Source organism: Carassius auratus, unplaced genomic scaffold, assembly GCF_003368295.1.
Source record: "Carassius auratus strain Wakin unplaced genomic scaffold, ASM336829v1 scaf_tig00027893, whole genome shotgun sequence".
In the NCBI taxonomy this organism is placed as follows: Eukaryota; Metazoa; Chordata; class Actinopteri; order Cypriniformes; family Cyprinidae; genus Carassius; species Carassius auratus.
Genome location: NW_020525637.1, coordinates 244,807 through 263,420, shown reverse-complemented (window position 1 = coordinate 263,420; position 18,614 = coordinate 244,807). Strand labels below are relative to the sequence as shown.

General features: G+C 38.4%; 1 pseudogene; it reads left to right on the top strand.

The window, feature by feature from the left end:
- Window positions 1-56: 56 nt before the first annotated feature.
- On the top strand, window positions 57-18,050 carry LOC113079387 (ephrin type-B receptor 1-like; annotated as a pseudogene).
- Window positions 18,051-18,614: the final 564 nt, after the last annotated feature.

Here is an 18,614-nt window from a genome sequence, read left to right as displayed (position 1 = left end):
TGTTTTTTGATGGTTTTAAGGGTCTTTCACTCATTCCTCCTCTTTGTATGCCTCAGGTGAGTTTGGCGAGGTGTATAAAGGTCGACTGAAACTCCCTGGAAAACGAGAGATCTACGTTGCCATCAAAACACTGAAAGCAGGCTATTCTGAGAAGCAGAGACGTGATTTTCTGTCCGAGGCATCAATCATGGGGCAGTTTGACCACCCCAACATCATCCGCCTGGAGGGTGTGGTCACCAAGAGCCGACCGGTCATGATCGTCACAGAGTTCATGGAGAACGGGGCGCTCGACTCCTTCCTTAGGGTGAGTGCAACTTCCAAAAAATCACCCTCTGTGTGTGTCTCTCTCTCTCTCTGTCTGTCTGTTTCATTCTTTCCATCTGGTATGGAGAAATACACAGGCTTAATCGATGTTCAGCCCTTTTTTTTTTCAAATCTCATGGATTGGTTCTTCCTAGCTTTGATCTGGTGCCGCAATAAAGGGCCTCTTTGAAGTTGGCTTAGAAATCCACCACATCCGAGTAGCGTCGCCATCGATCCACACTCCCACCCCCTGTTTTGTATCGTGCGTTCGGTTCAAAGCTTTCACTTGTGCAACAGTGGCGGCTGTGTACACAAGTTTGGAAGGAACTGTAAGGTCTCCCACTGTGTGCTGTAACACGTTTTAGACAGCTACTGATGAGTTATATTAAACACAAATGCTGCACGGAAAGGAAAATCAATGTCTCTTTTATAGTTGTGCACATGTACAAGATATTAATTCTTGCTGCTGTTTAGCTTAAAATTACTGAAGGGTCTGCCCTGTATGAATGATCATTTTATTAATTTATTATTTTCTAAAAGATTAAGCACGTTCATGTCTCAGAGCAACATGCAGCTGTTGATTTCACGTTAATTGCAAATCTATCTATCTATCTATCTATCTATCTATCTATCTATCTATTGTTCTAAATGTTAATCATTTTATTAATCTATTTATCATATCTGTAATTATTTTATATATTGTTTCTATCAAATTTTAAACTCAAGCACTCACAATTCATTTATGTCAGCCATGAATCCTTGGAGCATGTCCTGCTTTGACAAATCATTATTATATTCTTAATTAACCAGATACTACATAACAAAAAAAAAAAGTTTTTACAGCTAAACACCAGGAGCTGAGTGTGTAGTTGAGGTTTTGAACATACTGTGTTTTTGTTTTTTTGGCAGCAAAATGATGGGCAGTTCACAGGGATCCAGTTGGTGGGGATGCTGAGGGGAATCGCTGCTGGCATGAAGTACCTGTCCGAGATGAATTACGTCCACGAGACCTGGCTGCCCGCAACATCCTGGTCAACAGCAACCTTGTGTGCAAGGTGTCGGACTTCGGCCTGTCCCGTTATCTGCAGGAAGACAACCTCTGACCCCACCTACACCAGCTCACTGGTAAGACTTCGCCCAGGCACGTCAGACACACCACCTTCATTCCCACAGGAGCCAGTAGGGTGCCATGTTTTGCATCGTTGCTTGAAATAATTGAAAAGACAGGTATTGAGCGTTTGTAATTGCTCCTCATTTCCTCAAGCGTTGTTTTATTTTTTCATTCCTGTCTGCTTTGTCTTTTATCCCCCGAATGTCTCTGGAAAGAACTAGTGCATTGTCTCTCTGACAGGACATGAGTGTTTCCTGGAGGAAAACTGCATTTAAATTCTGTATGTGATTGAACACAGCCAAGTGACTGGACTTCCAATAGCCTGCCTCCCAAATGGAGCGCTCAGACTTCCAGATTCTCTATTATGTATCATTAATAGGCATCCGGGCATCATTAGCCCTCCTGCGCTGCGGATCTTTAATATTAATATGAAATACTATTTTCTCCTGCCTTCTTAAAGACTCTCTATTAGAGCACTGTGATATTTTTGGTGCCACGGATTCACCACGTTCGTAATTATCTGGGTTTACCGATAATTCATTGTCGTGTTCCATCTTTTTCTGACCCTGTTGTGATCTCTATATTCAGGCTGGTTCCGAGGCGCTGGTCGCACTGACAGTCGCACTTTTAGCAGGGTCAACCGTTCCCCCCGCTTTGGACAGAAACAGCCCTGGGTCACATCCTTTATTGAATGCGTTTTAAATTCACTTCAGACTCTCATAGAATGTCCCATGCATTATAAGCAAACAATTTCATCTTTTACACTCTGGTGGTTCCTCAGCGCTGGTGAGCAGAGATGTGAGGCGGATGATAAAGAGATGAGACGACAGACAGGGAATATTTCACTAATGTTTTGTCTCTGTTAAAACGTGTGAAAGCTCATTAGGCCCCAAAGGAAGCCAATCATTCACAAACAGGATGTCCTGCGGTGACTGTTGATTGACAGGAATATGCGGCGAAGATGTGAAGTTGCGTGATACTAATGTGACTTCGCTGTCTTCCTTACTGATAGAGAGAGGATTTAATTACCCCCCGGGTTTTTGGCCGTTTTTGTTCACTGTCAGTATTCTGTCTGTCGGTCGATGGATAAAATAATAAAAAAAACACAAACATCTCAGTTCATATTCAGTCTGGACATGCAGCACAGCCAGATTACGATCTGAGGACGGGACATCTGTAAGTACGTCTGCCCGTCTGCCCGTCTGTCTGTCACCTTTTGAAATTTGTTTTCAGCTGATTTATGTTCTGTGTCTAACTTGAAGATAACCATTTTGTACTAAAACACACTCAAGCTCTACCAAGAGAGACTGGAGTGTCCATGGGCTTTGGAGGAGATGATACAGAGAAGGAAGTGAAATTGAAAGGGAAAGAAATAAAGAAACGTCCCTCACTTTCCCAGCATGAACACAGATTTCCCTCTCGCTGTCAGCATGACAAGTGCAGTGGCTGTGGGCTGCAAATGGAAAATAAAAACTATTTACACTGAGGTGGGATCTGAATGTGTGACACCCCCTCGCCCGGCCCACCCTCCTTTCTGTCACTTTCTGTTTTCTCTTCCTCTTCCTCTCCAATTCGAGGGCTGCGATTTGCATGCCGGAGTGTGGAATGTGACATGCTCATTCTCTCTTTCCTCTGTTTACTCACCATTTCAATTCCTTTAGTTTTCATTTACTTGTCTTCTCTGTTACAGGTGTTGAAGTCTGATGTTCTGTAGCAACTTCTGCAATTGTGTAGTCTAGTTCAGCCAGACTTTCGCCAGTCGGCATCAAGACTGGCTCACATTATGGCTTATTCTTGCCAAGAACTGTCAGTTAAAATAGTTCACATTACCCAGCTTGGTTTGTTATGGCAGTGTGAACTAGTCTGAGATATAAAGAGTCCATCTGACCATCATACAGTTGTGTGGTATTGTTGGATCTGTGTTGGCAAATACTGACATTCATGTAGGTCAAGCATTGCCAAGCTCATGGGTTAAATTCCAAAGGAACGCATGGACTGATAAAAATGAAGAATTCTTAAAGGGACAGTTCACCCTTTCTGTCATGAATTCTCATTCACCCTTATGTCGTTCCAAACCTGTAAGATTTTATTCATCTTTGGAACACAAATTAGTATATTTTTGTTGAAGTCTGAGAGCTTTCTGACCCTGCAGATACAACAATGAAACTACACAGAAACATGGCACAGAAACATAGTAATGCATCGTAAGGTCAAGCAGGGGAATGCATAGGCATGCATCGTGTAACACTTGTAAATGGTGGCTGACTGATGTTATTTTTGTTTCTTTGCACACAAAAAGTATTATTGTAGCTGGATTATGGATTATTTTAATGTCCTTGCTACATTTCTGTGCCTTGACTACAGTACTCCCCTTGCTGTCTATGGAGGGTCAGAAAGCTCTCGGATTTCATCCTAAATATGTTAACTTGTTTTGCAAAGATGGACAAAGGACTTGGAATGACATGTGGGTAAATAATTAATAACAGAATATTCATTTTGGGGTAAACTATCCCTTTAAAGTTATTAAATTAAAATGTCAAATTGAATCAACATACAAATAGTGCTTAACAAAATAAATGTAAGAAATAAGCTTCTCATTTCTCACTGCATCAAGCTGGTGGGTATGAGTGTTTAAGGAACATAACCCTGAGCACAATGTGAAATATTCAGGCGGCACTCTAAATGTCTCAAACAAAACTTTGAATATGCTTTTCAAATATTTTTGTTGACACAAACCTCCATTGGCAAACATTATGAGGCTAAAGCCAGTGGAAAGGGAAATGCATGACCTCACCTCTATCAGATACAGTCTGTCCATCTGTTAAATTACATCTTAGGAAGGACGAATAAGGAGAAATGCATCTGTGTGTTGGTGTGTGTGTGTGTGTGTGTGTGGTGTGTGTTTGATGTAGTTTGATAAATGTCAAGTGTCACAGGTAGCTAAGCCAGTATAAGCCCATCAGTTATTACATTCCCCATGTGTGTGTGTGTGTGTGTGTGTGTGGCAGTCCACTGTGCAGTGCAGCTGAGATGAACATGTGTGGCTCTTTATACGCTTTAATCTTTTCCTGATCTCAGATCAGCTCGCTTTGAGCAATCCTAATAGTCTAACAGCATTTAGCTGAAATTTCTCAAGGTCAGTATCAGTATAAGCCAGATTCATTCTGAACAAAGGCTGGTGCATGCTTTAATTTATGCAAAGCAAGAAGGTTTTTGTTAGAATTGTGGGGTAAAACTAGATATTATATATTTTCTGAAGAAAATCTTATAGTTTTAGCCAAGTTGTATGTTTTTCTGAAGAAAATGAATAATTTTTGCCCCCCTTTTTTATTATTCTATCCAGTTTATCACGTGGAACGGTAATTGCACATCTCTCCTCCTTTTTTACCCCTTTGGTAATCGTTATATCCATAGTACAAGAGGTGAGGTCAGGTTATATATATTAACCTTAAAAATATTTTTACATGTTTTTTAATAAGTATGAGCAATAGTAATAGTGTTGTCTGCCGTTTTTAGTATGTAATTTGGACTGCAACATTTATCATGGTTTATTTTAGTGAATTTAAACTGTCAATTCAGTCTCAATTTCACAGGTTTATGCAACCTTGACTCTTGCCTCTCTTGTAAAATGTGAGCAGATTGGATAGCAAGTTACTGCGGGTATCAAACAGAGAAGCGGTGTGAGCAACATTTTACCACACCACTGTCCTCAGCTGTCATTATTTAAACATGCTATCTGACCTTTGACCTGCAGCACCATGTGACAGACTTGAACACCCCACACAGTGGCGAACAAGCACGCTTTCATTTAAGCACAAAGAACTCTCAAAGGAAAAGGAAGAGCGTTCGAGTCGAGGGAGAAAAAAAAGAATACTTAACCTGGTTATGAAAGACAAGGTCATAATCTAATATTAAAAATCCTGGATGGGAAATTGGAAGGAAAGGATGATAAAGGATTAGGTGAGCATGGTTTAATTTGCGCTGTCCCCGTTGGGCGTCTGGGTGGTGACGGGGCGGTACAGAACCAGGATAAGGGGGCGAAAGGTTAGTGACGCGCGTGCTGCTATCTGAACCACCTCCCCTGACGTCTGATCTGCATGCTGATGTTAATGCAGCACAAATTGGACTGGAATTTGAAATGAATGTAAGTGAAGGAGATATAAGCAAATTAGATCTGTAAGGAACGCAGAGAAACCGAATGGCCATGGGTTATAATTTAAAAGCAGTTAGACAAGGTGATCTAATATTCACTCTGTAGCATTATTGCTTTGTTGACATCCGTGTCAAACTATGAGAAATCTTGTTACTAGTCTATATTTTCACATTACATTAAATTACATGTTAGTTTTTTCATCAGTCTGAAAGTTTCTTTACTTTGAAGTAATGAAAGACAGACAGACAGACAGAGAGTCTCATGTCTCTTTCTGTCCTTTTTAGTATGCAGTTTTTTAGATCTAAATATATGCCACTGTTATTCTGCCTCATGTAGGCACATTTGCGTTACAGATTGTTTGTGTTTGGGACATTAAACACTAGTGGCGTGTCTTTCTTCTGCAGTTGTTCAAGTGTTGTTTGCTGTGAGCATGTGCCGCTATGAGAGACAGATCTTCATTGTTCTTTCAGACTGCAGCTCGAAAATAGTGACAGACAGTGGAGCATCAGAGAGACATATGGGTCTATTTCTATAAATGCTGCATGAATTATAAACCACATTGTGTTTGACCAAACGTTCCATGTTTCAGTGGTCCAGCTGTTTTTATTTTATTTTCATTTCAAATGTATTTATATTACCCATTTTTAACCACACTTTAAACATGCTACTATAGGTGTAAGACACTGTCACTTCAGCATTAACCATGACTAGTTGAGTTCTGTTATGTTCACCCTACATGGGTTTAATGTAAAAGTAACTGTCATTAACCTGAAGTCAGTGTTTATGTGCCCTGTCTCTGTGGTGACAGGCCTCTCGTCACAGACAGCAGACAGTGAAGGTGACCCGTGTGACACTGGTCTCTGTCGTATGCAGGTTCATTCCATCTTATATTAGAATCGATGAAGATGAAATTGGGTTTTTCAGGTCACTGAACATAAAGGTCGGGAGAAAATCCAAGCAGAAAGGGTCATCAAATCCTTCATTTGTTATATATTTTTCATTTGATAAAAAAGAAAAGAAAAAGAGAAATCTTTGTTTATATTCAAAAGCATTTTATTTTCCCTGAAGTCCATTTACTGTATAAAGTTAGTCAAGGCACCAAAGTGTAACCCAACAGTTGGTATGTTTTGCCACTGTGTCTCTAAGACATTGCAAAGGATCTCTTTTGTGAATGGCTAACTGCCTTGTACTGTATTTCTTCACAGTATTGTTCATCACGGCCGGCAAACTGTTGAATCCACCTATGATATCTAAACATGAGAGGTCATTTGTTATTGTGCTTTTGGATGTCATAGCGCTCATTGTTGAAAAATGCCAATTTTGTGCCTGACAGATCTATCTATAATATTTGTATTGCATGATGATTTCTGAATGATCCATTTTTGCAGCTTAGTTTCAGTATATGGTCTTGGGTGGGCTGGAATGTGTGCTTTGTATTTACTGTATATTGTTTGCACCATGTCAAATTATTTTATATCAAAAGAGCAGATAAAACCTGATTTTGATGTGTGGGTGTGACCCTTTTAAGATTTTTATTAAATCTTTATAAATCTTTGACTGATAATCCAGACTGAGGTGATGCAGAATTATTACAAGTATATTGAAAGTGAATTTTTAGTTCATATAGAAGGATTGTGTGCTTGTTATGAAGACCTTTCCTCTATAAAAAACACTAAAGAAATGTATCTCTCTTTCTTCTCATTCATGGTTTTTCTGCTTTATATTGACCCACAAAAGATGCAATGGGTTGGAAATATAGAGTTATAGATGTATAGGTAAAGAAAAAAATCAGGAAGGATGTAGGGGACTAAAGAGACCTGAGGGTTAAAGAGGTGGAATGGAGTGATTGTAAGAGTGACGCAAACTCCCAGCAGGCATCTGTCCTTTCCTGACCACTGTTTTTTCATCAAACTTAATAAAAAATGGATCAAGAAAGAGGTCTGAGATTATGTAATCTTATTTTAGGTTGTTCTCCTTACAATTACTAAAATGTTTTCATTTTCTGTCTATAAGGAAACTGAGCGGCTGCAGTTTTGCTTTTAAAATGAGAAAGCCCCGCCCACAAGCAGTGACATCATTCACAGTCATTTGAATCAGGCTGAAATAGTTTTCCATGATATATTGTGCGGTTTAGCTCTTGAACTCTAGTATTCATTACTGTCAGTTTTAAACCTAAACACACCAATTCTGAAGCGCACTCCTAGAATGACTATGCTGCTCAGCTTTTCCTGTCATTTAGTTTTCATCTGGTTGACGTCAGAGGCAGGACTGAATTAATTGACATCATTAAACACTGTGTATGTTTTGTCATTGTTTGTTAGTTTATGTGTGTGTGTCTGTGTGTCTGTTTGTGTCTGTGTGTCTGTGTGTCTGTGTCTCTGTGTGTGTGTGTGTGTGTGTGTGAGATGTATCTTGAAACAAACTGCTGTCAATTATAATCAGTGAGACACACAAGTCCATCCTCAGGTAGACCAATTACAGACAGACACGCTCCACGGACGAGACTAGGCTCTCCTCACAAACACACACACACACACACACGCACACACACATATACACTGTTTGAAGAATTGGAAAGAAGTTTTTATTGTGTTTTGCAAAGAAAAATGATTAAATTCAGTTGTGCTGAATTTAAAAGTAAATGCAAATGCACCCATTGTTTGCAAATATTTATAGCTGCGATGGATGTAGAGCTCACTGAGTCAATATGTTCCCATTACTTATTTATTTTGTTCAAACAGCATACTTCCCAGCCATCCATGTGAAAGCGATATATTTCGTTACTGATAACATAATTGAGTCACATGGATTATTATGACCAAAACCAATCCATATGCAAGCATCTTATCACTTTTAACAAACCAGACTAAACTATCATTTTTTTGTTTGTTTCCTCAGGGTGGAAAGATCCCTGTGAGATGGACCTCGCCAGAAGCCATCGCGTACAGGAAGTTCACTTCTGCTAGTGACGTCTGGAGTTACGGTATCGTCATGTGGGAGGTGATGTCTTTTGGCGAGAGGCCCTACTGGGACATGAGCAACCAAGATGTAAGTCCTTGTTTATACATAACAGAGTATGAGTCTCAACTACTGGCTTTGAATCACACTAGCCCTGAGTAAACTGAATTAAATAAAAATATACAATTATTTTGTTATTATACTGTATTGTTATTACTACTAAAACATATAATATAATATAATATAATATAATATAATATAATATAGTGGATAAAACCCACTTACAACTAAAATGAACCCATGCCGTTGTGTGTAATCATTCTGTATGTATGAAATGTATGAAAAGTAAACCTGAGCTTTCCATGAGGTGGTAACTTTTCAAAAGGTACACATTTGAACCATATACAGGTATACCCTTAATGGGTGCATTATTACCATAAAGATACATATTAGAACCTAAATTGTACATTTTAGTAATTTCTTTTTTAAAGGGTACCACCCCAGTGACAGCTTTTGTTTTTCTGAGAGTGTAAAGCTTTGCAGTGCATTCATGATGAATGTAAAGTGTATGATTAACTGTAAAGCACCCAACACCCTTTGGCTCTACCTCTGAATTTCATTGCCCTGAGTCTCATTTCCTGTCAATCTCTTTTGCTCTAAGGCTCACTACTTTGAGTCTTGCCATCTCTCTCTCTCTCTTTGAATCTACAGCTGCCTCAGAGTCTTTCTGGATTCAAATCTCCCAGTATCTGTGTTTCAGAGCTGACAAAAGTTGTTTGTTTTTTTTTTTCTGTTCGAATTGTGAATATAACAGACTCATTCTAGGCTCTGTGGGGATTTTTGGAAAATCCTGCCAATAAAAACATAAATTCCCCAATCCTTTTAGCATCCAGTTAACACATCAGAGATGCAGAACGAACCCTGAGGAACTTGTGAGTGTAATGACTGCCGAACTCACAACTTTCTGCTTTCTGTACATTCTCTGTGTGTACTTTTTTTTTTTTTTCAAAGATTGTCTCAATTGCTCAAAAGAGGTTGTTTGACATGCTTGACCGACTTAATTTCTTATGTTGGATTTGAAAATTCTTTGGTTAAATATTCATGAAAACCATCTTATGAAGGACTCAGAATGTAAAGCAGTCTGATTCTGGTTTAAAAAATGTTTAACAACTTGTGGCATGCCCCAAAAACAAAACAACAGAGCTCCCATGTTATACTCTCCGACATAGAAGTGCTAAAGGTAAAGTAGTGGAGGAGTTGGATAATATTTCTTTGGCCTATCACACACTTCATTATCTGTTCTTCTAGAGTTTTTAATGATCATCCAGTCCCAAATTACCATGAAAAGATCATATCAGCATAATGAAACAGCAGGACATCTGCAGCACAGAGTGCCCAGCTCTCACCGCGGTCCTGTGGAATCAGTTTAGGATGGAGGGAACAGAGAGTATTGATCCTCAAATATTTAGATTCATGTTTGTGCAGATTGGTATGCAGAGGCTAGACAGTGTAGTTGTTTGTTCATTTAATGTTTACTTGTGTCAGAGAGGATCAGAGAGAGAGGAATATGGGAAGAGTCCAGTGTTTAAGTAAGGGTAGAACAACAGATCACGTTTAAAGATTAATGATGTGGGTTGTTTGTTTATGTTGCAATGTCTATGCAACAAAACTGATATATGTTTTATGATAATATATATTTCTTATTACTGAAGCACTCAAAGCCAGTTTCTCACAATGCGTTTCCTCTAGTGACAGGGGTTTTGATGCAAATCTTTTGAATACTCTAAAAGATTCATTTAGATTTGACCACTTATTTATTCACTAAAAGATTTGTTCATGCAAAAGATCTGTTCACTAATTTGTCCAGTGTCCCTTTTTTAGTTAGTAATCATTTATTACTTAGGATTGATTTATTTAGTGTTTTATCTATAACATGTGCATGTCAAGGTGGTACATAGAGTGCTGAGTTGTACACTTTAGGTCATAATATGTACTTTTAAAATACTAATAAGTACCATTTAGTGGTAAATCAGGTACAAAGATGATAGACTTTGTTCGTTTTGTACCTTTTTTCCACTAAAAGACTTGTTTAAAATGTTTAAGAGTCAGAAACTTCCACAATTAATGACAATAATATCTGTCTGCGTGTAGGTGATCAATGCTATAGAGCAGGATTACAGGCTGCCGCCCCCCATGGACTGTCCCACTGCTCTCCACCAACTGATGCTCGACTGCTGGCAGAAAGATCGGAACGCTCGGCCACGCTTCACGGATATCGTCAATACGCTCGACAAACTCATCCGCAACCCCACCAGCCTCAAAGCAGTCGCCAGTATACCCACTATGTGAGTCAAACCAACTCATTATACACACATTTTGTTTTTCACTATAGTGGAAACCTTTATTAATTTTTTTTTTTTTTTTTATTCATATTTTTAGATCAATTAATTTTTCGTTGTTACAAAATAATTATTTCTACTTGTTCTTTTGAAATTTCTGTTCATCAAAGAATCATGAGAAAAAAGTATGTTGGTTAACACAACAGTGTTAAGCAGCATAACTGTTTTCAACATTGACAATATTTTGACAATATTAACATTTGACAATGTTTCTTGAGCAGCAAATCAGCTTATTAGTATGATTTTTGAAGGATCGTGTGACACTGAAGACTGGAGTTGTGATGCTGAAAATTCAGCTTTGCATCACATAAATAAATTATATATTACAATATATACAATGGGGACCGAAAGTTCGGGCACCCCTTGCAGAATCTGTGAAAATATGAGTCATTTTCAAAAAATAAGAAAGATCATACTAAATGCATGTTATATTTTATTTAGTACTGTCCTGAGTAAGATATTGTACATCAAATATTTTAACATTTATTCCACAAGACAAAAAAAATGCTGAAATTATTAAAATAACCCCACTCAAAAGTTGTAGTACTGTGTTCTGTTACCTGATGATCCACGACTGTCTTTCTGTTTTGTGATGGTTGTGCATGAGTCCCTTGTTTGTTCTGAACAGTTAAACTGAGCAGCGTTCTTCAGAAAAATCTTTAAGGTCCTGCAGATTGTTCAGTTTTCCAGCATCTTTGCATATTTGAACCCTTTCCAGCAGTGACTTTATGATTTTGAGATGCACCTTATCACACTGAGGACATTTGAGGGACTCAAACACAACTATTTAAAAAGATTCAAACATTCACTGATGCTCCAGAAGGAAACAAGATGCATTAAGAGCTGGGGGGTGAAAACTTTTGGAATTTGAAGATCAAGGTAAATTGTACTTAATTTGTAGCTCTTAATGCATCTTGTTTTATATATATATAAACCCTTGACATTTAGCGCATTTTCATATTAAACGAGATATTTATTAGTCCACTTATGAAGAAAAATGAGTTTGGTGGTCCCTACACATATAGTAACCTTGACGCCCAAGGTTGAGTCATGTGACTCCTCTTCCCCCCTGCATCTCATTCTCTGTTTCCCTCTCTTCCTCCAGTCCATCCCAGCCATTGTTGGACAGGTCTATCCCAGACTTCACCACCTTTAGTTCTGTAGAAGACTGGCTGGCCGCCATCAAGATGTCTCAGTACAGAGACAACTTCCTCAACTCTGGCTTCACATCCCTACAGCTGGTCACCCAGATGACTTCAGAGTGAGTGTGTTTTTTCTAAATAATTTCTACAACTTCTCAACATTGGGGTTTCATTATTGTCAATAAAGTTCTTTAAAAAGGCCGTACTCACATCAGATGGTCAAGCTGGTCAGCCAGTCCAAGTCATTTTGGAATGTGATACAATCCAGGCTGACCTAACATGATCTATCAGGTCAAACTTGGCCCCAAAAGCTGATCAACCAACTAATAAACAACCTAAATTAACATTGACTTTCTAAATAAGTTGGTCGTCCAACTCATGAACCACCCAAACCAGCGTGGAACTGTCTAAAGCCTTAACTAAGTTGGAAAAAACAGGCTAGTTCAAGGTAGTTAAACATTCTGAAGTGTTCTGAAATGTGGATATCCAGCTCTTCATCATTTTAGCCAAGATGGTCCACCAGCTCTAACCAATTTGACTGACATGGTGAATTTGACCCCATCATCTTGTCAACTACCTTAACCAGCTTGGACCAGCTGATGATCAGTCTCAGTTTCTAAGGTTCTTCTATCTGTTAGGCTTTTATCATTGTTACTTAAGCTTTATGGTGCTGGTAGAACCAGGCTTGAGCTAGTTCAACTGGGCAAGTGTTATAAAAAATGGTTAGCAATCTCATCACCAGCTTGGTCCACCAGCTCTAACCAGGACAACTAGTAGACATACAACTAACCAGTCTAACCATTACGAAAGCTCTATTTATTAGATTTCTTAGGCTTTAATCATTAATCAGCCACGATGGCGTACCAGCTCTAAACTGGTTAAAATCACCCCATCAACAGGTCATACAACTAGTCAACCACCTAACCTCATATTTACAACTTTATATCCTATTTTAAACTTCATCTTAGTCTCCTGCGTATTTTTTGTTGAGTTGAAAACAGGCTTAGAAAAGATCACACTTTTAACAACATATGTTTCAAAAATCTTTATGTTTACAACAATTATGCGTCTTATTCAGCCACCTTGTCATATTATTGGTTTATTTCAGATGACATCTAATGCTTGGTGAGTTAGTTTGTTGTGTCTGTGTGAAGTATGATTAAAGCTGGTTTCAGATTTCCAGACAGTCATTGATCACTGAATGCCGGGTGGCCAGATATCTCAGCAAACTTGTTTAATATTGATTTCTAATCCATACAGTAGGATTAGCATGATTCGCTAAGGTATGTATGTATGTGTTTTGACTAGTTTGAGTCGCTATCGAGCAAACAGGTGAATATGCTGTTGATGATGTTTAAACATGTCTCCTGGTGTTTTCTTCATGGCGGGAAGCGTTCTGTGAGGTGTAGCGTCTCTGACGCTGTGATTAATGCAGCAGCCGTTCACAGAGGGTCTGCGCTTAATTAGCAACATAAGTATGAGCCCACGCATAAACAGGAAGTTAAATGCAGGCAGCTTTCATGTGTTAATGCTGTTTGCTCTCAAATCTATAAAGCTGTAGGGGCTCTGAGCTGTAACCCCCCCCCCCCCCCTCTCTCTCTCTCTCTCTCTCTGCGTTGTTTGAATGGTTAGTATATTGATAGTACAGGTTTTTTCTCATTCAGAATAAATGCTCCTCTCGGAAGATAGCGGAGTAAATTGAGCGTTCATTCAGAGTTGCTCTTTTGTCTTTGTAGTTTAAAGATGGCAATGAAACAGTCACCTAAAATCACATGCTGTAGCAGACATGTCTTGATCTTGCTTGCCCTTTTGACGTGCTGACCATAACTCTACTAACAGGAAATGCCAGTCGAGTATTGCTCAGAGAGAAAGGTATTCCTGTACCAGTTGGCAAAATGATTTTAGTGGAATACATTTTTTACTACTGTAAGAATAAAAAATAAACCATGTTTGTCAGTATGGATTATAATGACGGACATTGACTTTAACGTCCAATTCTCACTATTAACATTAACTACGACTTTCGTCTCATACATTTGTAACATTATAGAGCTTTTTAGTCTTACTTTGGAGGTATTTGTCACAGTTTTGCACTACATTTGAATGTGTGTCCAGTATTAAATGTAGTTATGTGTTTTACTTGTGTTCGCAGGGACTTGTTGAGGATAGGTGTGACTCTAGCCGGCCATCAGAAGAAAATCCTCAACAGCATTCAGTCCATGCACCTGCAGATGTCCCAGTGCCAGACTGGCACAACGCTGGCATGACTACAGGGGGCGCCGGACGACGGGCCGGGCAGCTTGCGGAAGAATTACCAGCGGGTGAGCCCAATCCCATCGGAGCGCGCCAGAATAGAGACTATCATCCTTATCTGAGAACGTGTTTCAGGAGAAAAACCGTTATCCCATATCCAACAGACCAGATTGAAACAGAACCACCAGGACTTGTTAACCCATCGGCCGTTTGCCTCTTCAGTCTACATTTACAAAGAAAACCAAAGAAGTGGACTCTTTTTGTCCTCTTCTCATCATTAATTACCTTCACAATGCTTATCCAGAAATCACAGTGACTGCTCAGATTCTGAGACGTCTTGCGTCGGTTTCTACAAGGTTCTTTCGTTCTTCATTTTTTCCCCACTATAAACCTTCTATCGTCACTGCTTCTCACTTACACTACCTGTCGATCTCGGTATGGCTGACGTTGCCAAAGGACATCCTGTATGCCTGCGTCCCATCCCTAGGCCATACGAGCGTAAATGATGTATATCTTTAAATAAATATGAGTTTATCTTCAGAGTAAACCTTCATATTGAAGGTGAAGTGTAACGGACCTGTATGTAAATACCCTCTTCTTCCGCTTGCATTTTTGGCAATGTTGCGCATTGGACAAGAACCGCCGATTCTGCAGGACACAAACTCACCTACGTCAGCGCGACGCCACAAGAACAATCTGGGATGGACTCTGACTCAGTCGTTGTTGTGTAAATATCAGTTAGTTGTGTATAAACTAGCGTTAAAAAGATATACTTTAGGTGAAAAAAGCTACGCATTCAGGCCACTAAACAGTGTTTATTGTAGGTGTTTCCATGCTGATGAGCACTTACATGTACAGCTTTTCTTTCTTCCACCTCTTCTTCTTCTACTTCTTCTAGTCGTTCTTGTTAGTTTCGTGTCAGAGTGTTTGAATGCGTCGACTAGCGTTGGGAAGGTGTGTTGTCACCACCTAAACTAGCTAATACACTTAAATGTAGTTCCACTGTTAATAAGCTGTACTAATGTTGGTCTTACAGGGTCTTTAAAACCGCTAATCTGTTTCCAAGCACGTGTTTACATGATAAGCCAACTGAAAGGTTGCAGGTAGGAAACGAAGAGACTTTGTGAAACCGCTGCCCTTCACCACTTTTATCAGGCCGAGTCACTCTCTCGGCTCCAGATGCTTCTCGATGACATTGCTAAATGTGGTACATGTTCTTTCGTGTCATCAGCTCTCCATTTATTTCTATGTGTGTCTGGATTGAACATCTGTGTGACCCCTTATGAACAGATGCCTAACGCCACCCCATTGAGCACATTCTACTTAAGCAGTCAGTTAAGCACTGTGTAACGCACAAACACACACACACACACACACACACACACACACACATGGTCTGTTGATGGCTTTGGGCTGTTCCTTTTTGGTTGCCATGGAGAAATAGCATTAGCTGAATAATAATAATAATAATAATAAATTATTATTATCATTAAAGGTAACACTATACAATAAGATCCAGTTTATCAATATTATATTCATGTGTTATATATGTATGACCTATCATTTAACCATACTTTTTAAAACATTTATTAATCTTGATTAATGTTAATTTCTCAGCCTACTAAAACATTCTGGTTGTATGAATGAATATGAACATTGAATAAACATGAATTAAAAGTGAACCATAGTGTATTTATTAAATTAACCTAGATTAGTAGATGCGGTAAAAAAAAAAGAAAAAGAAAAAAAAGCTCATTGTTCATATGCATGAACTTGTTAATAGTTCACTTTATTTAGTGTTACAAATTACATTATCATTTTATTGTATTAATATAGTACCATTCATAACTAATATGTAGCTTTAAATAAGAAAATAACATTGTATTAAAAACAAAAAAATGTAAGATGAAAAAATGTTTTAGGAGCGAAAAAAAATAAATATAAAGTGAATTTCAAATCTGAAAACAAACAAACAAAGAGAACTAAAATGCTCAAAGCCAACTTTAATGTTAAAATAATACAAATATGAATGATTGGGAGCTTGCCTAATCTTTGTGTGCTGTAAATGTTGGCCTTTTATGATAAAATCACAGCATTCCTCTTTTGTAAGTTGCTTTGGATAATAAAGTGCTGTAAATGAATAAATATAAAAGTAATTGGTAAAATGTTCCAGCTTTTGGGGTCATAATGGCTAAAAGCAGCTCCACAGGATCTCATAAGGTGTAACATTAAAGGACCCCGATGTAAGATTTGAAACATAATGGTTTGTAGAAGTTAGCAGCTGTACCATTCATTCACCTGATGTGAATGTGTGTGTAATGAATAAGCTGCTACATTGCCTGTAAGTTAATGAGACTCATGGTTTATGGTTATTCTCTGGGAGCAACACACACACACACACACAATCCATCAAGCAGATATACCCAAGGTGTTGCACCTAATTGGCTACAATGAATTTCACCATGGTAACCAAAGAGTGTGGCTCTTTGGTGAGGATGAAACACTTTTACAGCTTCTGCCAAGAGGCATATTCATTTTGTGCGCACACAAACACACACACACACACACACACACACCTCAGCTGTATTACACTGAAAAAAGTGAATCTGTTCCTCCATACAACGGTAGTTCTAAGATAATGTCTGGCTCTATAAAAGCATTAGCGTGAGATGAAGACGTCTTCCCCTCTGCCTCTGTGTAAAGGCAGCTCTATTAATGATCACAAAGTATCGCCCCTGTGGCCCGCGTCCAGCTCGTTCACGGTGGGGCGTAACCAAGCTGTCCGGCGTCCTGCCGTATGGCCCAGCTGAAAAATGGCTGACTTGCACTCAAAGCCGTAGATACGCTGGGGAGGGCGGAGCATGCTGGGATACCTACAGACTGAGGAGAGTGATAAATGAGTTGGAGCGAGTCAGAGAATAAAAGAGAAAACAAGAGCGAGAGATGGCGGACAGTGCAGGATTGAAAAAAGAATTGAAGAGAAATGGAGAATGAAGAAAAAAGGAATAGACAGACAGTATTAAGTCAACATGAAATACAAAATGTACCGTTTTCATTCTAACAACGTGATTCTTTCAACTTCTCCCCCCCAACCACAATTATTCTCTATTCTTTTCACAGTCCAATCACGGTGGCTAAAATTAAGTCGCATCATCATATTCTGTTTCACTTATAATTACTGCATATTGAAGTGCAATGGGTTCCAAATGTGAATGGCATTTCATGTCGACTTCCAGGTGTGTGTTGAGAGAGGGCTTACAGTTTAACAGTGGTTGAACAATATGGGTTTGTAAAAATGGAAAATGCCAAATGTTTTTTTTTTTTTTTTACTGATAATAAGTGTTATAAATCATAGCTTAAAGGCTTATTTAGCATAGGAAAAATATATATTGGCATCTCCCCATATATACAACATTTCAAAAGTTTGGGGTCACTAAGATATAAATGTATATTTTTGAAGAAATTAATACTGTTATTCAGCAAGGATGCATTTAAATGACCAAAAGTGACAGTAAATCTATATATTTATCTCTTTTGGAAGTAAAAGTATTACGGTTCTACAACGAATACGAATGTACGAATTGCCGTGAGATCAGGCTGGGTATTTACACCATTATTTAGCGGCCCCTAAAAAGCATGATTTATAGTAGGTGGTAATTTGTGCTGCTCTTGGTAGATTTTACTGGTCATTATGGAAATTACCTGGCTGCGTCCGTGTTCTTTAATGTGCACACTGTTTAGATATTGCGCTACTCAATATATATATATATATATATATATATATATATATATATATATATTGAGTAGCGCAATATCTTCAACAATGATAAGAATAAGAAATATCTCTGAAGGATCCTGAGAAATGACTTCTGAAAATTCAGCTTTGCCATCAAATGAATAAATTACATTTTAAAATATATTACTATTTCAAATTATTATAATTATTCACAATATTTACAATTTTCTTTAACTGTATTTTTGATCAATTAAATGCATCCATGGGACCAGTTTTATTAAATGGCAAATTAGCGTTAGAGCGCAATTCCATTAAAGTGCAGATGGGAAAATTCTGCAGGTGATTTAAAAACAGTGTGCACATTAAAGAACACGGACGCAGCCAGGTAATTTCCATAATGACCAGTAAAATCTACCAAGAGCAGCACAAATTACCACCTACTATAAATCATGCTTTTTAGGGGCCGCTAAATAATGGTGTAAATACCCAGCCTGATCTCACGGCAATTCGTACATATTTTACGAGTTGCACAATTCGTATGAATTTGTACAAATGACCT